General features: G+C 39.6%; 1 protein-coding gene and 1 long non-coding RNA gene across 2 annotated transcripts in view; one reads left to right on the forward strand and one right to left on the reverse strand.

Moving 5' to 3' along the window:
- The window catches only part of LOC132541304 (uncharacterized), a 36255-nt gene extending 29001 nt beyond the window's left edge, over positions 1-7254 (reverse strand). Inside the window, exon 1 of the long non-coding RNA XR_009552465.1 lies at positions 6784-7254. This is a non-coding gene — a long non-coding RNA (uncharacterized LOC132541304). The remainder of the gene's footprint in view (positions 1-6783) is intronic.
- The window catches only part of ADGRV1 (adhesion G protein-coupled receptor V1), a 561037-nt gene that overhangs the window by 435963 nt on the left and 101289 nt on the right, over positions 1-23785 (forward strand). The gene's annotated exons all lie outside the window — the stretch shown is intronic.

Here is a 23785-nt window from a genome sequence, read left to right on the forward strand (position 1 = left end):
GTATTGTGTATAATTTGACCCAGTAGACGTTTGAAGTTTGGGTTTACTCAATCAGCCCAGCCTAATCCAGTGTTTAATGGTAGCAAGCCAACCTTTAACATGTAATTTAATTCAATTTTTTTTTATTGTCATCAGGGTTATCACTAGTGCTCAGTGTCAGCACTATGAATACACAGCTTCAGGAGGCCATTTTTTTTTCATTTCCTTTTTTTCTCTCTCTCTCTTTCTAGTTTATTTGACGGGACAGAGAAAAATTGAGAAGAGAGTGAGAGATTGAGAGGGAGAGAGGGAGCAAGATAGCTACTTGCAAACCTGTTTCACTGCTTGTAGACTGTCCCCCTTGCAAGTGGGAAGAGGGCTTGAACCTGGATCCTTATGCATAGTAATATGTGCACTTAACCAGGTGTGCCACCCCCCTGGGTCACCTTAATATTTTCTTATTTATATAATTGAGTATAAGCTTGTTTCTCTGAAAATTACATAATAAATCTTTCACCATTTGTTTTGTCATTACAAGGATCTCACTTCTCTGAACTGACTTTTTCAGATAAAATCAGAGTCTAAGACCAAGACAGAGAAGCACTCACTCTAAAGCAATAAGGCTTTCCTCACTGTAGCGGGGGCCAGGCTCAAACCTGGGTTGTTTGCATGGCACAGCAAGCACACTAGCAAGAGAGCTGTTTGTTTGTTTGTTTGTTTGTTTTCCCCTGGCCTTTTAAGTTTTAGAGAAGTGTTACCTTTTTTTATGTTTTCAAAGGAGAATCAGCACTAATTGTTTTGATTCCTATCATATATTACAAAGCACCGTTGTCGGTTGTTGCGCACTTGCTGTGAGACAATGTTGCTTAGCTTTAAGTGACCAGGTAATGAGATCAAAGCGCTGCACAGGGGCCATACTACAGAGCAACCTTCTGACCCAACTTTTTCTGTCCCTCCTTTAGAGAGTGTGACAACAAAGAAGGGAAGAGAGACAGAACACCTCAGTAGCCCCACTATTCCTGGAGCTCACTGGTGCTAATGTTTTAGACACTTATATGTTAAAGCGAAGCTATCAATTTGTTTGGAACAACAGCATATTGGTAATAGCCTCGGAATTACACTTTTCTGGCTCTTCTGAAAGACACATTTGTTACCAAGCTCACTGATTTAGTGAGAGGAAAATTTCGCCTGTCAGTTTAGCTTCATAAGAGGAAACTATACCTTTTTCTGACTATGTTGGCAATCCTCAGTACCTTATAGTGACTTTATATAGTGACTTCTGAATTTTTTGTCACTCTTAAGTGTCTATATTAAAGTCTACCTATTGTGTAAGAGAAAGATTTTACTATTTCCTCTAATACTTTAGCTAAGGACAAGATTAAAGAAAAAAAAAGATTTAACAAATAATGGTATACACTAGAATTCTAGTATCTAGAAAGCAAGGATTTTTTTTTTTAATGCTGGTGGTGGTGGTGGTGGTGGTTAGTCACTGTTCTAAACCTGAAAACTTGAATAGTCAGTGGCATGTAGTAATCATTCAATGAATGTCCACTAAATGAAAGAATGGAGGTGATAATTTTTTAGTTATGATTTTATTTATTTTGTATTATCTTTATTTATTTATTGGATAGAGACAGTCAGAAATCGAGAGGGAAGGGGGAGATAGAGAGGGAGAGAGACAGAGAGACACCTACAGCCCTGCTTCATCACTCCTAAAGCTTCCCCCCTGCAGAAGGAGACCAGGGGCTTGAACCTGGGTCCTTGTGCACTGTAGTGTGTGCGCTTAACCAGGCAGCCCCACCACCCGGCCCCCAGTTATGAATTTGTTATAAAGATTAAACTGAGACAATTTTCCTAACTCAACAAATGTCTGCTCATAGGGTATAAGATACAGATCCCCAAGAGATTTGATATTGCTTCCAGAAATGCCAAGCTTGACTTGCCTGCCTCTGCTTCTGCTGCTGCTGCTAACTTCTAGATGTATGGATTTCGCTTTGACTCATACATTGGGAGAAAGTGATTAAATACATTTGGAGTCTGAAAATTGTATGCAGCATCCTGAAAATTGTATGCAACTTCTTTTGTGATGATTTTTCCTACAATTTAAAAACTCATTATTGACAGTTGACCTTACATTTAGTTTATGAAAGTTAATTTTGTATGAAATATGAAAAAAAATCATAAACATTTTGGCTAGTCATAGGCTAAGAACTACCAATGGCTTTGTTGGAACAGTATTTTGGTACTTGATATAGTTTTATTACATCCAACTATAGAATGAAATTTTCCACTTTTCCCCCCCCATTTTTAGAGTAATCTTAAAGAAGGCCAGAGATGGTGCTCCACATGGAGCCCTAAGCAAATGGTAATAGCACATCTCCACAATTAGTTTTTAGAAAGATTTTAGAGAAAGTGTTGGAAGCAATAAAACATCTGATTTTACTTGTATGATAATCTATATATATTTATTACTATATTTATTTATTTATTGGCTAGAGACAGCCAGAAATTGAGAGGGAAAGGGGAGATAAAGAGGGAGAGAGACAGACAGCTGGAGCACTGCTTCACCACTCGTGAAGTTTTCCTCTTTCATTTGGGGACCAGGGCCTCAAACCTGTGTCCTTGCACATTGTAACATGCATTCAACCAGGTGTGCTACCACTCAGCCCTGATATCCTATATTTTTAATTCTTCTTCTTCTTCTAGCGTTTGCCCTTCTTCTGTAGCCAGTCAACAGGTCAGGTTGAAAGCTGTCAGGAGCTGCTTGTTGCTGGCTTTGAAAGTGACTGGGATCCATGTGGATTCAGTCGGCTAGGAAGGATCGTCAGTTTCCCCAGTGAATCTCACGTGGTACTCATGGGATGCACCACGAGAAGGTTGATCCAATATATTTTTAATGAATAGCAAAATCTCTTTTCATTATTGTTTTTCAAATCACTTTGTTGGGGGGAAGTAATTATTTACAGACAGTTGATACAAAAGAACAGCTTCCCCCCCCTTTTTTTTTAATTTATAAAGTGGATACACTGACAAGATCATAGGATAAGAGGTGTACAATTCCCACCACCAGAACTCCATATCCCATCCCCTCCTCTGATAGCTTTCCTTTACTTTAACCCTCTGGGAGTATGGACCCAGGGTCATTATGGGGTGCAGAAGGTAGAAGGTCTGGCTTCTGTAATTGCTTCCCCACTGAACATGGGCGTTAGCAGGTCAATCCAAACTCCCAGCATGTCTCTCTTTCTCTAGTGGAGAAGGGCTCTGCGGAAGCAGGGCTCCAGGACACATCATTGGTGGGGTCATCTGCCCAGGGAAGTCTGGTTGGCATCATGGTAGCATCTGGGACCTGGTGGCTGAGAAAGTGTTAATATATAAAGCCCCCCCAAAAAAGTTGACTAATCATGAATCTAGAGGCTGGAATATTGCAGATGAAGATTTGTGGTCCCAGGTTTGGAAATAGCTAGTAGGTCTATTTCAGGTATATTCCAAAGGGCCCATGACTTTATTAGTTTTTGCCTGAGCCTGACATCTGATATACAGGTGGACCCAAGTTATTGTCTGGGGATATAGGACAGCTTTTTTTTATTAGTGATTTAATATTGATTTGCAGAATTTCAAGATAACAGGGATATAATTCCACACTGTTCCCACAACCAGAGTTTTGTGTCCCCATTCCCTCTATTGGAACTGCAGTGGTTCCAAAGAAAGAATATTCACCCATATCTGTGACCCTGGGAGAACCACTGCAGTTCCAATATATATATATATCCCATTTTTTTCCTATGGCCTTGCCTTCTCTGCCTTTCTAAGTCCCACCTACATCTATTTCTACTTCTGAATTCCTTTCCTTTTTCCTTCTCTCTCTGTGTCCTGATGGAATCGGAGTTCAGATCCCTTTAGTCACCTCCCCCTGACATTTCTCTCCCTCTGGAGGTATAGACCACAATTCTTTTGGGGGTGCAGAGGAAAGGACAGATTTCTTATCTCCCCATGATATATGTCTGCACACCTTTCCTACCACTGACCCATGTAGCCTCAATTTTTTTTGAAACTTCTTTTTTCAAAATAGTGCATCTTAAAACCCAAGTTTGCAAACTCACTGTGTAGTAGCATTTATTGGATGAATTGTAATGTTTTGTGCTCTCTTGGTAGCAAATGAAGATCACCATCATATTTTACTTATTTTTGGATAGAGTTAGACAGAAATTGAGAGGGGTGGAAAGACAGAGAGGGAAAGAGAGACACCTGCAACCCTGCTTCACTATTTGTGAAACTTTCCCTCTACAAGTGGGAACCAGGGACTTGAACCTGGGTCCTTGCGTACCGTAATGTGTGCTCTTAACCAGGTGTGCCACCTCTAGCCCCACCTGTCATATTTCTTCACAAGATAACTACATCTTGTTAGTTACACCGCTGTGGGACTACCAGGAGAATCTAAAGAGTTACAGTTTCAAATATGTTAAAGATGTCTGTGTCAGATACCAGTTCTAACTTAGAAAGAATATTTTACTGCAAATAAAATATAAATTGACATTTAAAGGCCAGAGAGTGGTATCAATTGAAGTCCTCTTTTTCCTCCACAAATAATTTCCTTCACTTTGCTGCTTTTGTCCAATATCATTACATCTTCTGTTGTGAAGTTTGGTTTAGTTTCAGGCTAATGCAAGAAATCGTAATTTTTTCAAGGGCCGGTCATCGATTACTTGACCTCTACTCCATTTCCCAAGATCCCCACCTCCAGTTCAGCTTTAAGCTTATGTACCATACTTTGTCAGTTTCACTAGGTTAAAGGCTTCTGAGAAGAGAGCATTGGTATAGTGACCACTTCATTACTGATGCAGTCATGATTTCTGGATTGTTTGGCATGTTAGAAATTCTCACACATAGCTACCTTCTTGTTTCTACATAATCATCCTTCATACAAACTGTCCTGTAGAAATTGTGAGGTGGTGTGTTTGTCTCCTCTCTGGAATGTTTTTGGGAACGTACAAACTGTGTATCTTTGCATCAGTCAGCCTACATTTTAATTCTATGTCCTTGTTAATTCTGGTCCTTGCCCTCAAAAATAAAACAGAACATATACAAATCCTTGGTCCTGAGAGTTTTATAGTCCCAGAGGAACAAAGATTAATCATAATTATGTTATCTTCCTGAAAAATCTCAAACCATGCTTCCTTTTTGCTTAAGAACACAGATGATTCCTGAGTGAACAGGAAACAAAGCTGAGAAATTTCTGAGCATTGCTTTTTTTTTTTTTCTTCTTATTTTTTGCCAAAGTCTGGGGAAGGGAGTATAGCTTTCCAAAGACTGTCCAAAATATTTATTTATTTTTGCCTCCAGGGCTATTGCTGGAGCTCAGTGCCTGCACTACAAATCCACCTCTCCTGAAGGCCATCCCCCCCCCCATTTTTTTCTTTTGTTATTGCTGTTGTTATTGGATAGGACAGAGAGAGATTACGAGAGGAGGGGAAGACAGAGAGGAAAAGAGAAAGACAGATGCCCACAGACCTGCTTCACCTCTTGTGAAGCGACCCCCTGTGGGTGGGGAGCTGGGGGCTCAATCCCAGATCCTTACAGGGGTTCTTGCATTTCATGCCATGTGCACTTAAGCCGCTGTGCTACCACCCCTGCCCCCCTAAATAATTTTCCTATTTCATTTAAGCAACAAATGTCATTCTGGAATCTCATTTCTATCTTGGCAGATAAGATCTCACCATCTCACTCCCTTGCACACAATAATTCACTGGTTCCTCTGGGCTCCCTCAACACTGCAGGTAACTATGCCATCATGTTTAACATGTTGCAGTGAGATTTGACATGAACCTCTCCTCCATGCATATAGTTGTTATTCAGTAAATACATCTTATATGAATGAATAGCAACCATGGGAAGTTTCTGTGGGTTTTCTGTGAATACAAGATCAAGAAAATTGTCCATTATATGACACACTAACCAAGTTGTTTACCTATTAAAATTGGTTATGCATCTCGTAAGTTATTCATCCCCTCTGTGTGTGTGTGTGTGTGTGTCTGTGTGACTCTGAAACAGCTGCTGACAGGAGCAAATACATGTTTTATGAATAAATATATGATATAAATGTGTAGTCCAATTTTTTATCAAATAGTATTTCCCCTACTTCTTATTCAGTCTACTTTAAATTACCCTGTTTCATTAATTTTTGTTTTATCTTATGTCAAGTACATGTATTTATAAGCTACATAAAATTTCGTGAGGATATCAGCTAAGCTGTAATCTTTTAAAGAGATAAGGAATTAAAAAGTTCTCGGGGGCTGGGTGGCAGCGCAGCGGGTTAAGCGCACATGGCACAAAGTGCCAGAACTGGTGTAAAGAGCCCGGTTCGAGCCCTCCAGGTCTCCACCTGCAGGGGGGTCGCTTCGCAAGTGGTGAAGCAGGTCTTCAGGTGTCTGTCTTTCCCTCCTCCTCTCTGTCTTCCCTCCTCTCTCTAAATTTCTCTCTGTCCTATTCAACAACAACAGCCATAACAACAAAAACAATAACAACCATAACAAGGGCAACAAAATGGGAAAAATAGCCTCTAGGAGCAGTGGAAGACCTGCTTCACCTCTTATGAAGCACCCCCCCCCCCACTCCCTGCAGGTGGGGAATGAGGACTGGAACCTGGATCCTTGCACAGGTCCTTGCATTTACTACAACTACAACGTGTGCTTTACCCAGTGTGCCACCACCTGACCCCTCTAAGCCCTTTTTAATAAGATAAATCTCATTTAATTCTCAATACGTTTGTGAAAAAGAGATTTGCCTCAGAAAGGGCATTTCACTTACCCATGTCAGACAGTGGTCACAGAGCAGTGCTCAAGTTCAAAGTCAAGCAGATCTGATTCAGTATCCACATCTGCAAACACTTTGCTTTTGCACTCTGTTTTGTGAAATCATCGTGTAATTGCTGTCTTAAGTTCAGAATGTCTAGACAGTAGTCGGTTTCAATGCTTGTCAGCCCCTAATCAAACTCAGTTAGGTTAGTCTCTGTTCTTGGTGACAGTAAGCAGCAGAATCTTCAAACAAGTTTTGGATTTGGAGGAAATGACTTTTTTTTTTTTTCCTGATTCCTTTCCACACACCTGAATAATTGGCCTTCAAAAGAGTTGTAAAGAACAGTCTTGACACTGGTAAGATTTTATCAATAAAAGTACATGCAACCTTCCCAGATGTTATCCATATCATGCTTTTGGATTTTCAACATGTTTTAAACATTAGATTCCATGTAGTGGCCCACTGGATCTTCATTTGAAGAACCAAGAGTAAGAAAGAACAGAGCAACCAACATAGTGTTGTAGCATTATAAAGGGGATTTGGAAAATATTTGCTGGTCCAAATCTGCAATTAAGAAGTTTGGGGTGGGGCAGGCCAGCAGTGGTGTACCTGGTTAAGCTCACATATTACTAAGCGCAAGGACTTATACAAGGATCTGGGTTTGAGTCCCTGAGTCCCCACCTGCAGGGGAAGGGGGGAACACTTCACAAGTAGTGAAGCAGATTTGCAAGTGTCTTCTCTCTCCCCCTCTCTCTCCCACTCCCCTCTCAATTTCTTTCTGTCCTATCCAATAAAATGTGTGTGTTTGGGGGGGGGCGGGGAAGGCCGCCAGGAGCAGTGGATTCTTAGTGCCAACACCAAGCCCCAGTGATAACCCTGGAGGGGAAAAAAAGAAAGAAAGAAATTTGGGGGCTGTGCAGTGGCTGCTGACTTCTTCTTCTTCTAGCATTTGCCCTTCTTCCATAGCCAGTCAACAGGTCAGGTTGAAAGCTGTCAGGAGCTGCTTGTTGCTGGCTTTGAAAGTGACTGGGATCCATGTGGATTCAGTCGGCTAGGAAGGATCGTCAGTTTCCCCAATGAATGGGTACTCACGGGATGCACCACGGGAAGGTCCAATGCATGCTGACTGGGTAGTACTTACATACTACAATGCTTGAGCACCTTAATTTGAGCCTCTGGCCTCCACCTATAGGTGGGAAGCTTCGTGAATGGTAGAGCAGTTCTGCAGTTGTCTCTCCTCTGTTTCTCTCCCCCCCCCCGCTGTCTCTCACTCTCTGTCATCAAGAAAGATAGAAAATGACTGCCCAAATGGTGGAGTGAGTGTTGTAGGCAGTGAGCCACAATGATAAACCCTCATGACAAAAGAAAAAAAGAATAATAATTTTGCTAACAAGAACCTCATCAAAACTTTTCACTGCCTGTTTTTCATCTCATGATCATAAAACATTCCTTAGTATCTTAGTTTTATTTATTTATTTATTCCCTTTTGTTGCCCTTGTTTTATTGTTGTAGTTACTATTGTTGTTGTTATTGATGTCATCATTGTTGGATAGGGCAGAGAGAAATAAAGAGAGGAAGAGAAGACAGAGAGGAGAAGAGATAGATAGACACCTGTAGACCTGCTTCAGCACTTGTGAAGCGACTCCCCTACAGGTGGGGAGGTGGGGCTCAAACCAGGATCCTTAAACTGATCATTGTGCTTTGCGACACCTGTGCTTAACCCGATGCGAGACCTCCTGACTCCCAGTATTTTAGTTTTAAGCTATTTATTTTTGTATTATTTGGCATCTTATTTTTAAATCATTTATTTTTTAAATCCAAATTACTAGTTCACCTAGAATTTAATAATTCAACTTTTCCAAATTTCCTGTGTACAGTTAGCTCTGCCCTTGGGTATTTATAAATACCCATTTGTTGCTTGGCTCTGTAATATGACTCACTGTTCATTTTTCTTTACCTGAACATTAGCTAGCTATCTAATTATCATAGCTTAATGAATAAAAAGTTCTTGTGGTAAAAAAAATTGTTTGATTCTGATTTATTTTTTTTTAAGTGAGGAGAAATTCAGAAATGGCATGAGGAAACAGTTTTGTTTTTTTAAGGTTGGTTTTGAACTGTTTGAATTTTTTTTTCACACCTTGATAATTGTTCTCAGAGATTAATATTTCTTGACTGCTCCTATTTTATTTCACTCTCTTGAAATCCTATTGTTGAAACCATAGGACTGCAAAATAGCAGGAACTTCCTGTTGTCAAAAATAAGTTCCTCTTGATAAAATATTGATCCAACTGAAGCTATTATTTTTGGATCGGGGCCTCCCTCACTGGAAGGGGGATAATGAAGGTCAGAATACCATTTTGGATTTTCTGCCCTTTCCTCAAATTCCTTTTACATATCTGCAGAAATGAAATTTACTGCTATTTTTTATCCCTGGGGCTTCATGCAAGCATGTGATTCACCACTTCTGGCACTTTTTTTTTTTTTTAACCAGAACACTAAGTTCTAGTTATGATGATGTAGGGAGATTGAACCTGGGACTTCAGAATCTCATCCATGAGAGTCTGTTTGCTATTTACCCCTTACATGTACCCCCCCATAGAGAGTGGGAAACAGGGAGGAAGATTTATTCTTCTGTTGAATTTTTATGTTTTACAAAAACTTTATTTAAAATTGTTTTGTGGGGGTTGTGTAGATGCAATGTAAACTGCCTAGGTCATTACGATCTTGACTGTTATATTTAGAAATATGTGTTTAGGGGTCAGGTGGCGGCGAACCTGGTTGAGTGCACACATTACCTTGTGCCAGGACCTGAGTCAAGCCTCTGCTTCCCACCTGTAAGGAGAAGCTTCGTAAGCAATGAAACAGGGATACCATTTTCTCTCTTTGTCTCCCTATACCCCTATACCCCCTTCCCCTCTTAATTTATCTCTGTCCTATCAAGAGAAAAGGAAAGGAGGAGAGAGGAAAGAGGAGAGGAGAGGAGAGGGGAGGGGAGGGGAGGGGAGGGGAGGGGAGGGGAGAGAGGGGAGAGAGGGGAGAGGAAGGGAGAGGTTAAAAAAAAGGGAGGGGGAGTAGCCAACAGGAGTGATGGGTTCATAGTGCAAGCACAAAGCCCCAGCAACAAACTTGTTGGCAATAAAATAGATAAATTAATAAATTAATTAAATGAATCCATAGGTGTTTGTTGGTTCATCTGGTCATTAGACACTTAGACTTCAAAGTAAAGTAAAAATACTGGGACACCTTCTGAAAAAGATATTTTTAGATTATTAGCAGGATATGGCCCCTGAAAAAAATATATATTTTTAATTTTTCTGTCAAGTCTGATTGAAGTGAGGTTTTTTTAGAGATAACTTAGAAGATATTCAGGTTTGGGCAAACCTTAGAAGTCTTTGCATTTTGATTTCTTTTCCTTTAAAAATATTTATATTTATTAATTACTGAGAGAGTGAACTCAAGCATCCAATTCAGGACCTCGTGTTGGAGAGTCCAACACTTTATCCACTGTGTCAACATCCTCCTTTCCACCCTTTTCTTTTCTCCTTAGAGACTTGGAACTTGGGGGTATTAGGGCAGAGGTGATGGGTATAGAAGTACAGACGGTTTCTGTCCTGGTGCTGGGGAGATAGCACATTGGTAGCAGTCAGTGGAATTTGCATGTGAGAGGCCCCAAGTGTGAGCACCACCTGGCACCTCCAGTAGCCAGAACAAAGCAGTGCTCTGTGAACGAAAGAAGGAAAGAAGGAAGGAAGAAATCCTGTACTCTTTTGACAGAAGGAAGAAAAAAAGGAGAGAAGAAGAAAAGAGGGGAAGGGAAGGGAGAGGAGAGGAGTGGAGGGGAGAGTCGACTTAACCTCCAGTTTATTCTGCTTTGGGTCAGGTTGACTTTTCAGCCAAAAGTGTTCTAATGTTATGTTGAATATTTTTAAATATTACTCACCTTTTAAAAGTGTGTATTTAATTTGTTATCTTTTTATTGAGGAAATGTTTTATAAGACTACTATTATCACAGGACTACAATTTCACACCTCCCTCAAGTATGTACCAGCAAGCTACCAAAGTGTGTCATTTCTCTCCACAACAGGGCTCTGGGCACCAAACTTTCTCTAAAAAGAAAAACGGGGCTGGGCGGTAGCGCACGCAGCAGTGTTAAGCGCACATGGTGCAAAGTGCAAGGACTGCCATAAGGATCCTGGTTCGAGCCCCCAGCTCCCCATCTGCAGGGGGTCGTTTCACAAGCGGTGAAGCAGGTCTGCAAGTGTCTATCCTCTCTCCTCCTCTCTGTCTTCCCCTCCTCTCTAGATTTCTCTCTGTCCTATCCAACAACAATGACAGCAGTAACAACAATAATAATAACAACAATAAACAACAAGGGCAACAAAAATAGCCTCCGGGAACAGTGGATTCGTAGTGCAGGCACCAAGCCTCAGCGATAACTCTGGAGGCAAAAAATAAATAAATACAAATTAAAAAAAAGGTACACACACATACACACACACACACACACACACACACACACACACACACACACACGGGGGGAGGGGAGAGTGAGAGAGAGATCGGAGAACTGCTTAGTTTTGGTTTGTGGTGTGCTGGATATTAAACCTGGAACCTTAGAGCCTCAGGAATGAAAGTCTTGAGTAATCATTATGCTGTCTCCCCAGCCCACCAAACCTTCTTTTAACCCATTCTCACTTCACACTTTAGTTTTCTAGAGCTGCTGAAATTGACCATGGAGGGCCAGTGACGTAGCTCGCACAGACTGTGATGCTTTGCTATGTGCATGACTCTGGCTCAAGCCCAGCCCTCTCCGTTTTAAAGAAAGCCTTGGTACTGTGGTGTCTTTCACTCTGTCCCTACCTCTATTAAGCAAGCAAGCAAGCAAGAAATTGACCTAGGATTTATTCATGTTTTATCTTGTATTTTCCTTTTTGTTATTTCTTAAGTCTCACATGAGTGAGATAATCAGGATTTGTCTTTCTCCTTCTGACTTGTTTCACTTGGCATGAGCCACTAGATCCATCCATGTTGTCACAACAGACACGACTCCATATTTTCTTACAGTTGACTAGTATTTCAGTGGCCATAGATCTACAACTTCCTTATTGGATGTGCAGGTTGTTGCTCAACTCTGGCTGTCACCTGCCTCTTTTTGAATGACTCACCATTACCTTGACTTCCAATCAGAGCTGTTGCAGCAACTAGTTTTTCAGAAACACCCATGAGTCATAAGGGGAAGTTTTCCTCCTTTTCTTTAGAGCTATTATAGCCTAAGAGAGAGAATAATATTTGCATTATTGAATCACATCAAACTTTTGCTGATTAGTAAGGAATTTTAGAGGAATAAAATGACTTTCCATTTGCACAGCTTGGAAGGTGTCCCTGCTTTCTCTAGTTGAATTCATACTGGTCAAAATTTTCCCTGTGCATAAGGGTCATGGATAATGAGTGAATAAAGATGTGGGTAGACATATGATGATCATGAATAATTCACACATAAGACCTATAGCATGCTGTCATGCAGCAGTACTTCCAACTGAAGATTACAAAGAAAAAAAAAGGTCATAGATATCTAAACTTTCTCCTCTTGTTTTTCTTTCAGTAGTGGATGTGTTGTGCATGTGTGTGGTGTGTCTATATGTGTGTATATGCGTATACACATATGTATATACTCATTCAGTTCTTAGCATATTATTATGAGGTTGATGCTATTTTTTTTTTTTTGCTTATAAAGCAAAGGTATGGAGGCCAAGTGATGCACAGCTGGTAAAGTAAAAAACTTAGCATATCTGAAGACCCTGGTTTGAGCCTCTGGCCCCCACCTAAGATGGGAAGCTTCGCACTCAGTGCAGCAGGCTGCAGGTTCCTCTCTTTCTCTCCCCCTCTCTATTCTCTTGCCCTATTTCTTCATGTTTCTATCATTATAAAAATAAATAGATAAATAAGTAGAAAGAAACAGGGGTATGCATAAGTCCACTACTATCCTAAGGCTCCTAAGATTGGCCCAAATCGTCTTGTTCAAAAACCATTCTGTTTTGTTCATTTAATGTTTTTTCATTTAATGTCCATGTCTTGATGGTCTTTTTTTAGAGTTGAATTGTGTACAGTGTACATGGTGATAGTTGGTGGACTTGCTCCATTCTTCTGCATGTATCAACCCAACAAGTATGTGGGGCAAAGAGAAACACTTACACTGTTGTTACATCTATGTTCATAGCAGCACAGTTTGTAATAGCCCAAATCTAGAAGCAACCCAGATGTCCAACAACAAATAAGTGGCTAAGAAAGTTGTGGTATATGTACACAATGGTATACTACCCAGACGTAAGGAATAATGAAATAGGAGCCAGGCAGTGGTGCACCTGGTTAATTGTACATATTACCGTGCTTAAGGACCCAGGTTCAAGCCCCTGGTCCCCACCTGCAGGGGGAAAGCTTCATGAGTGGTAAAGCAGAGTTGCAGGTGTCTCTCTGTCTCTTTTCCTTTCTATTTCCCCCTCCTTTCAATTTATCTCTGTCTCTATCCAATGATAAATAAATAAAAATACTAATATATATATATATATAAATATATATAATGAAATACTCTCTTTTTCCTTATTATGGATGGAACTTGAAGGAATCATGTTAAGTGAGGTGGGTCAATAAAAAAGGATGAATACTGGATTACCTCATTTATAGCTGTTACTTAAGAAGCAACGCAAAAAAAGGGAAACACAGATTGTAACTTGGACTGGGTGAGGTATATTCCAGAAAAGCAAAAACTGGACTAAGGATCAGTGAGGAGGAGAGGATGTCAGGTCCCTGTGACAGACACAGCGGTTGGAATGTTGGCAGAAGTGGTATGCAGACACCTATCATAAGATAAGAAACTATTCATATATTAACTCTCCTTGCAAACCATTATTTTCCCCAATCAGATGGTTGTTCTAAAATAAAACCCCTTCATTTTGAAAAATAAACTTTTTAAATTATCTTTCCTTATCGGACAGAGACCGCCAGAAATTGAGAGGGTAGGGGAGATAGAGAGGGAGAGAGAAAGAGAGACACCTGCAGCCCTGCTTCACCACTTGCAAAACTTTCCCTCTCCAGGTGGGGACCGGGGGCTCGAACTCTGGGTCCCTGAGCACTGTAACATAACCAGGTGCACCGCCATCGGTCTTGAAACTTATTTTCTTTAAGTAGTATTATCGTATTTCAAACAAGAGAATTCTATGTGGCCCTACCTTTCCCCACTCCACCCCCACACACATAATATGCCTTCAGTACCTTCTACAGCAAAATTGCTTACTTTTGAGAGACATTCTTTTGTTTACCAAAATCATAAAGATTACTTTTTTTATCTACTTGGTGTCAAGACTTTTCTAACATTTTTTTAATATTGCTTCTGTATCTGTGTAATATAATCCCTAATGTTTCAAAACTTCAAAGAAAATGACACGTGTGATCCCCCCCCCCAACCAAATGGGGATTACCCAAGGAGTGGCTAGAATTTTGGCTTCTGTGTTTAGTTTTACTTTCCTTTTAGTAAACCCACGGCATCTATCCCATTTCCCCCCCCCCCAGTGCTTTTGTCCCATTTTTCTTAATAATTTAAACATCCATTAGTTATACCTCTTATGTTGGTAGTACATTATGAGATTTTTTTTTTTGCATATATAGTGTTCTCTTATTGTCACTTTCCTTTTTTCCTTACTCCAAGATCCCTCAGGGAAAATGGTGTGACTTTCTCATTTTAGTTTCTGACTATAACTGCATTTCAGGGAATATGAAATCACTCAATAACGCTAATTAACTTGTGACATAGCCTAACTCTAGCTACTACCTAGTTTGAAAAGCTTCCGTATATAGATATCTTAAAACAGCTTTGATGAACTAACTCATTACTCAGTGGAGAAAAATATCCTTAAATAATTGTTCAGCAAAAGTTTCAGAAGCTCAGGACTGAAATACATTTAAACACAGCTGGCTTTTAGATTTAGGACATATTTATCTCGTCTGTAACTTGAGATAATAAGTTTATAATGTTTCACCTATCACCACATCTGCTCAAGTTCTACATGTTTGTTCAGTAGTTTAAAGTTAGTTCTTTGATTTCAGGGCTTTTTAAGATTAAAACTTTACTGATGTCATTTTAAACAGAGTATGACTAACTTCAGTAAACAAATTATAATTATTTTGTGTTGCAACTTAGTATCACCAGTTACTGCAGAGTTGTGTAAATGCCAATACGATTCTGGGCTGTACAATATATGGGCATGACTGAGCATTTCTTCCTTCGGGAAATGCTCTAGCAGTGTTTCCTTGGTGCACCTTCAGCTTTCATGTTAAGCCAGAGAAACCTGAGTCTAGTCTCCAGGACAGAGTAATATGGCTGCTACTCAGTAAACTGTGGTCATGATTAACAGCGTGTTGTCCCTCAATCAAATGATTGCTGCCCCTTTGAGAAAGCACTGCTATCCCTACACCAGTAATAGAGTCCGAAGTCATATTCTTGTCAGCACTGACCCACACTTTCTTTCCCACATTTTTGTGTGCTATAAACAAGACTTACAGAGTGTGGTGCAGGCAGAGTTGGGGGTGGATCACTTCAAAACTTCCAGAATCTTCCTGAGGAAAAGGAAGTAACATTTATACTAATTTGGCCCATGACTCCCAATGTGTTCTAAACTGTTCCTTAGTGTTGTAAGTTTATTGAATTAAAACTCTAATCTCCTCTCTCTCTCTCTCTCCATCTCTCTCTCCATCTCTCTCTCTCTCTCTCTCCCCCTCTCTCTCTCTGTGACTCCTCCAGCATTAACCTTAGATGAAAAAAACATTCCATCCTGTCTGTGTAATGAGAGATTAACCTCACCTGGAACCTGCTTTCCTGCTGACAGGGTACTCTAAGATTATTGTTCACAGGTGCACACATGAAGCCAGATGGGTTGAAAAGAGGGTTACCAAAAAGGGGGCTGTTTGGTGGCACCCTGGTTGAGCACACATGTTACAGTGTGTAAGAACCCAGGCTTGAGCCCCTGGTCCCCACCTGTAGGGGGAAAGCTCTGCAAGTGGTGAAGCAGGGCTGCAGGTGTCTCTCAGTCTCTCCCCTTTTCAATCTCCCCTTCCCTCTCAATTTCTGGCTATTTCTACCTGATAAATAAAGATAATTTTAAAATTTACAATTTTTGGACTTAAGTCTGTGTTCTCAGAATTTTTTGCAAATTTTCTTGTATATTATCATAAAAATATAATTTTGCTATTTCAGATACAAAAATAATGAAGATATAATTACTTAGGGAAAAAGAAAAACCTTGGGACCTGGCAATTGTGTGCCCTGTTGAGCATACACATTAGCCCCTGGAAGCTCTAAGGCCTAAAAGCAAGTGTCTCTCCTCTCTCTCTCTCTCTCTCTCCCTCTCCCCCCCTCTCTCTCCCTCTCCCTCTCTCCCTCTCTCTCTCTCCCTCCCTCCCCCTTCCTCCTTCCCTCCCTTCTTCCTTCCTTCCTTCATTCTCCTTTCCCTCTCAATTTCTGTTCTATTAAATAAAAAGTCAAAAATAAATAAATGACAATTTTGTCATTCAAGCCTTGAACTTCAGCATTACTCTAGTGGCAATAAAAAAATAATACAAAGCTTTGCAGTCATCTAACCGGAAGCTTTGTAAACAAAGGCAAGATACCTTTAAAATTCTCTAGCGCAAAGATATTTTCCAATGAACAAGTTGTTTTCTGAAAAATAGAGCATTAACACATGCCAAAAATAGCAAGTCAGCCTGACCTTATTCTAATTAAATTCTGAAGGGGCTGGAATCACTGGATCCTAGAGCAAAAATTGGCACGCTCTGTCTAATAGACTGATTGCAACATTATCATCAAGTTATTAAGAGAACAGAATGCTTATAGCTGAATTTCTTGGAAAATTTTAAAAAAGAAAGAAAAGGCAAAGGCCATTTGGGGTATCCTGATTTGCAGACGAGTTTTCATCAGTCCACAGTAATGATGACAACAACTACTACGACTACTCTGAGTCTGTTATTTATCTTTGGAGTTTATGTGTAAAATACTTTATGTTCTCAGTGCATCTAGGTATATGGACTGCTGTCTTATTCACCAAGACGTAATGCTGTGCAACACAAGTCTGTATTATAATGCATAAAGCTTGTCTTGATATTCGTCAAAAATTTGGTCATGTTAGTATTGAATTAATTGAGTATTCTGCAGACCTGGTGATCAGTTTGATTGAACTGAGACCACATGAAGTACACGAATTTCTTTTTTAAGCTTTATTATATTTATTTCATAATATATACATATATATAAAGAGAGAGACAGAGAAAAGATTGGGGAGGCAAGGGGTGGGGAGGAGAGTGGGAGGGGGAGGGAGAGGCAAGACCAGAGAATCACTCTGATACTGTTGCATAGAGGATCAGACTAGAAATCTCAACCATATGTTTCACCAGCTAAGCTACCTGTCCTGTCACAAGGATTTTCTATGTTTATTTGGTTTTAAGTGAATGGTTTTCACAAACTGCTAAAGGGTCAGTGAAATGTGCATGACCCAACTTCAAGCCCCCACCCACCTCATTGAAGAAAATTTCTGTGCTGTGATTCTATCAATCTATCTGTCTGCCTGTCTGTCTATCTCTTTCCCTCTCTTCTTTTTGTCTCTCTGTCTCTGCCTCACTGTCTTTAAAAAGAATGAGTTAAATCAATAGTCTTTAAGAGTTGATTAGGTAAAGCACTAGAAAAATGTTTTAAATGCAGATCTTTGATGGTGAGTGTCGTACACACACATAGGTGTGAAACTCTTACTCATTCTTATAATTCTGTAAATAAATATTAACTCTCTAATAATAGAAATTATTTTTTAAAAATCAGATGTTCCGTTTTGACCCAAAATAACACTGATGTGTTAGCCAGGAATTCTGCTAGGGTTGGTTTGTTTGGTTGTTTTTAACTAGAATTCTGGAATGTTTTTTCTGTTGTGGAGGCCGTAGAGAAGGCAGCGCAGCTTATTTCTTCCCTGGCAACTTGGCTCTGCGTAATTAGGTGTCAGTCTTCATCCCCCTTTTCATTAAATTTTAGAGGAAAATTCTATTTTATAAGTCTGTTTGTTTTTTGTCTAAGGGATATAGTTTTACATCTTCCAAAATTATGTATTACTTTACCCACCCCACCAAAGTACCATTGCTCTCCACTCTAAGACATTGGGTCTCCTTCCTACCCAATTACAGTCCCATCTCTTCTCTTCATGATGAACCTCAAGTCTAGAAATACGGGATAAGAGGTGATAAACATTTCACTCTGTCTGTTCATGTGCCTTTTTTCATAAGCCTCATGCAGGAATATGATCGTTGGACTTTTGTCTTTCTTCTGATGTGTGTGTGTGTGTCTCTTTCCCATGTGTAACAAGGTTAATGGGATCATTTTGATGTTTGTGTGTGGTGATAAAGTGATGATGACTTTGTTTCATGCCTGGTACATAGTAGGTTCTTCATGTCATATGATTTTCAGTGGTATTGGTGGTAGGGGTATTAATGGTGATATTTTAGAATAATTTTCACTGTCCAGCCATTTCAATTTAAAAAAAGCACAGTCCCAAGAGTCAGGCGGTAGCGCAGCGGGTTAGGCGCAAGTGGTGCAAAGCGCAAAGACCTGAGTAAGGATCCTGGTTCGAGCCCCTGGCTTCCCACCTGCAGGGGAGTTGCTTCACAGGTGGTGAAGCAGGTCTGCAGGTGTCTGTCTTCCCCTCCTCTCTCCATTTTTCTCTGTCCTAACAATGATGGCATCAATAACAACAACAATAACTACAACACCAAAAAAAAAAAAAAAGACAAGGGAACAAAAGGGAAAATAAATAAATAAAATTAATAAAAAAAAAAGCACAGTCCCTCCCTTTCCTCCCTAAGTCCATATAATATCTTAATATCCTATTTTACTTTAGAGGGCATATCTGTAGTTTAATCTTATTGTTCCTCTAAAATTTTAAACTTAGAGGAAAAGACCTTTTAGAATTGATTCAGACCCTTGGATATGAAAAGTGTAGTATGCACTGTTGTTACAGGACAGAAAGAAAAAATTATTTTCAGGATTAAAACTGGGTAATTCCAAACTGTTATTTTCTCTTCACTCTGACATCACTGTTAATTTAGTCATTTAAAAAATAATGTCCTGGGCCAGATGGTGGCACACTTGGTTGAGTGCACACATTATCATGCACAAGGACCTGGGTTCAAGTCCTCAATCTCCATAGCAGGGGTGAAACTACATACATGGTAAAGCCCCGGGGATTCAGGTATCTCTCTTTATCTCTCCTTTTATCTTCTCTTCCCCTCTCAATTTCTCTCTGTCTTATCAAATAAAAAGTTAAATAACAAACAAAAAATAATTTAAAATAATATGCTAAATGATTTCTATAAGCATCTTTAGCCTTTTTGAAGTACACACAGAAATAAATACATATGTGTTTAAAAGTATAGATTTACAGATGAATAAAATATGTTAAATAACATCTTCAAAAGAAAGTAAATTGGGCAAGTATGAAAAGGAATACTATGATCATAAGGACTGGCTTAGCTTTTACTTATAAATGATAAGCATATACACAATGAATAACATGTATTCCTCAGCTAATGGGACCAATAAACAGATTCATTGTTCTTTCTATACAAAAAAGAAACCAGTTTACAATAAATGAATGGCTTTTCTATTCATCCTACATTAAATTTAAGGAATAAAATTGAAAGACCAGAATCTCTTTACTCCCTTGACCAAATAGGATTTCACCAGGAGTATCTCTGTAGAGGAGAACAAGTTGGTTGAAATAACAAATGTAATTTTGTTGTTGTTGTTGTTATTGTTTTGTTCTTCTGTTTAATAGATTTTATTTATTTTTTGTATTTTTATTGGGGGGATTAATGGTTTACAGTAAATACAGTTATTGACATATGTAAAATTTCTCAATTTTCTACAATTTGGGTCTACGCCAACCATTATGGTCTCACCAGGACTTGAAAGACTCTCCCCCCTCCATCCCAGAGTCCTTTGCTTTGGTACAATATACCTAACCCACGCCAAATTCTTATTGTGCCCATTTTTTTTAGAGAAAGTTTAAGAATTTTTAAAATAAATATGTAAATATTTTGATTTATTATTGGATAGAGACAGAAATTGACAAGGGAAGTAGATATAGAGAGGGGGAAGAGACAGAGAGACACCTGCAGCCCTGCTTTACCACTCATGAAGCTTTCCCCCTGCAGGTGGGGACCATGGGCCTGAACCTGAGTTCTTGAGCACTATAATGTGTGCACTTAGATCCTTTTGGATGTGTTTGATTCCTTAAGATATATCCCCCCCAAGAGAGGAATTATCTGGTTATAGGGTAAATCTATTTCTAGCCTTCTGCAATTCTCCAGACTTCTCTGCACAGCAGTTGAACCAATCTACATTCCTACCAGCAGTACAGGAAGGATATTTTGCCCCTATAAAGTCCAGCATTTATTTATACTATCCTTTCTGATATATGACATTCTCACAGGAGTGAAATGGCATCTCATTCTTGTCTTAATTTGCATTTATCTGACAACCAGTGACTTGGAGCATTTTTTCATATAACAGTTGGCATTTTTTTTTATCTCTTCTTTGGTGAATATTCTGTTCATACCGTCTCCCCATTTTTTGCATGGGCCCATTTGTGGTTTTTTGTTGTTGTTGAGTTTGGTGAGCTCTTTATATATTTTTATTATTAGCATTTTGTCTGTATTATTAGCATTCTGTAAGGAGTTTCAATTTGTGTGGTGGTTTCTTTTGCTGTGAACAAATGTAATTATCAATGTAGAGACCACCATCAAAAAATCTTAAGGAAATCTAGCATGGGGATGTTGGCACATGAGCCTGTGAATCATAACTATTATTATTGTCTGACTGAAATTTTCTTGTAAAATGAGATGTTGGAAAGAAATATAGTATTCATTTTTCATTACCTATAATCCAGATGTAGTTCAGATGTTAATTGCCTGAGTTTCTTCAAATCCTCCAGTTCATCAAGGTCAATCTTTACTTTAAACCACACTTCACTAAATTCAAATCATAGTTTTGTGGACATGGAGTTTCTAGCATCTCTCCAATATTTTCATCAGTTGCAAATGGAGTTTCTATCTCTCACAGACATTTTGTTTCTGTGTTTATTCTTATGCTGCTTTGTGAGCCACTCCAGGTTCTCTGTCTCCCTGGCCAGTAACAGCAGGGGATCAGAGTGGCCCTTGGGGGTCACAGGGTGGCCCTGGTATGGAGGGTGACTTGCGCAGAGAGGAAGAAGCCACGCCAGACTCATCCAGCTCTGGGAGAACTTCTGAGGGTCAACTCGTTTATTAGGGGGATGAAGGCAAGCAGATATACCCATAGTCCAAAAAGAAGGTTGAAGTAATCAGTAACCCAAACATAGTGCAACACAATGCACAGTTACATCTTGACCTACAAAGTATTTGAACACAACTGGAAAGTTACCGTACAAGGGTTGGTCATGAGCTCAACAACACAATTTTCTCAGTAACAGGTAATTCAGTGCAGGGGGGAAGGGAGCAATTAAGTAAGAGCAGGACATTTGCAGTTGTTTTCAAGTCAGCACTGCCAGCCAAGCCCACAGAGGCAGTTAAACCCATTCCCACCAGAATGTTCTGGGGAAGCCTGGGGGCTGGGAGCAGCCAGGCAAGTTCTGCCTCTCCATAGAGTGTGAATTGGGGGTCCACAGTCACCAGTATGCAGGGACCTGTGGTGGAGCTGTTAACGCATGGAGAGAGAGTGCTATTGCACCAAAACTGTGTTAAAGAAGTAGCAGCAGTTGTGCCATTAATAGCATAACTAAGGAGGCACTAGAAGAGGGAAGCTACGAATGATCTGGTGACATAGCGTGTAAGCCATGTCTCTTCCGGGGACGCAATTTCCCACAGTGGAATGTTATGAAGAGGTTGGGAGGAGCAGAAGGAGTGGCTGGTAGAGACAGGAGTGGAAGAATTAATGGGTACTGCAGCAAGAATGGGCCTTTGGAGAGAAGCACACAGGAAACAATGGGAAGCATTGGGGGAGGGTGTTTGAAATTTAAATTTTTGCAAATACTGAAAATATTTAAGTATAGTTAAGGCTATGGATAATTGTATGTTGGGGGAATATCCCCTTCTTTTTTCTTTAATAAAAACTAGGGATATGAGTGACTTAGGGGTCAATACCCATCCATGAGCAAAAGAACATAAGAATGTTGTTAAGTCACATAAGCTGAAATTGGACTATGTATAGGGGAACCTCTATAAGAAAGATCTCACCATATGAGAGGTTGGTTCTTCATGTGAAGGCTTGTCACAGCTGTAGTCGTTCACTTGTGAAGACATACACAAGGCCAGGAAAAATAAAAAACTTGCACCAAGTTAGGAGTTCACTAGAATTAATCACCCAAGGACTAGAATTGGCTTAAATATCTTTATATAATTTTTGGAAGGCCTTTCTAACAATAAAATGATTACCACCTCTTCAGTATGACATTAAAATTGCTTAAACAATTTAAGCACAATATTAGAACTTAGTTTACTGTTAGGATCTTAGTAATTTACTCATTCTTCTAGCTCATTATAAATTTATCATAAGTTTAATTAGTTGTTCACAGTCTTATACTGCCATGTCATACTCATTTTTTTTAAATCAAGTTAGAGATAATAAAGTGACTTAAGGCATTGTTGAATGCTTTGATGGTAAACTTAGAAGAGGGAAAACTAAAAGTTATGAACTAGTATCTACTGGTTTCATCTGACTGTAAGGGAAAAGGATGATAACCTGACAAGATTTTGAAATAAATTAGGTGTCAAGGCTGGGTGGTGGTATACCTGGTTGAGCGCACCTGTCAGATTGGTGTCATGGCAGCATCTATAACTTGGTGGCTGTAAAGCATTAAGATATAAAGCAGAACAATGTGTTTAATAAATAGGGACATGCTCAAAGATCCGAGTTCAAGTCCCTGGGCACCACCCACAGGAGGAAAGCTTCACAAGTGGTGAGGCAGTGCTTCAAGTGTCTCTCTATCTCTCTCCTCTTTGCTCCCTCCTTCCTCTCAATTTCTCTGTCTCTATCCATTAAATAAATGAATAAACTAGGATTGTCTGTGTTTATAACTGGAAAGAAAATTTTACCCATAAAAATTAAAAAGGAACAATAAAATTTAGTGATATGATATCCATAATCCAAAATATTACTCAATACCAAGATAGTTCACCAGAATACTTGGAAGTAGATAGCTAGAAATTACAAGAAATATACATCCTTCACCTTTTTAAGCAAAAAACTCCATATTGCTTTTATCTACTTTTCTGGTAACTGCCAAATCTGTTCTTGAAGCAATAGCTGCCAGCACATTAATCAACTGCTTCCACAGTTCTCTGTGTGCTCAGCACTCAGTCTGCTCATTTCTTACATCACATTCAGTTTTTCCAAGAATTAGTTCTCAGCCATACTTCAGAAACTATTTCTAACATGATAGTCACAGTTTCCTAACACCCACATGACTTTCCTGTGATCTCATCTTCAAACCACCTGGATATACTGCATATCTTATTCATGGACAAAAGGAAATTCTGATTGGTGAGGGTTGTTTTTTTTTTTTTTTAAGGGTGGGTTATAGTTTATCTTGGGCATTTTTAAATGTATACCAGATGTTCTGTTCTACATCCACTGAAGTCTCATCCAGGCAGTGTTGGTCGGAAACAAATACAATGACATCCATTTGCCTTAAAAGAAAAGTCGAAAGGGGCTAGGTGGTCATGCACTGGGTTAGGTAAAAGGTGCAAGGATCGGCTCAAGGATGCCTGTTTGAGCCCCGGCTACCCACCTGCACAGGGTTCACTTTATAAGCAGTGAAGCAGATCTGCAGGTTATTGGTCTTTCTCTCCTTCTCTCTGTCTTCCCCTCCTCTCTCAATTTCTCTCTGTCCTATCCAATAAAATATGGAGGAAAAAAATGGCCTTCAGGAGCGGTGGAGTCATAGTGCCAGCT

Source organism: Erinaceus europaeus, chromosome 11 (assembly GCF_950295315.1).
Source record: "Erinaceus europaeus chromosome 11, mEriEur2.1, whole genome shotgun sequence".
Taxonomy (NCBI): domain Eukaryota; kingdom Metazoa; phylum Chordata; class Mammalia; order Eulipotyphla; family Erinaceidae; genus Erinaceus; species Erinaceus europaeus.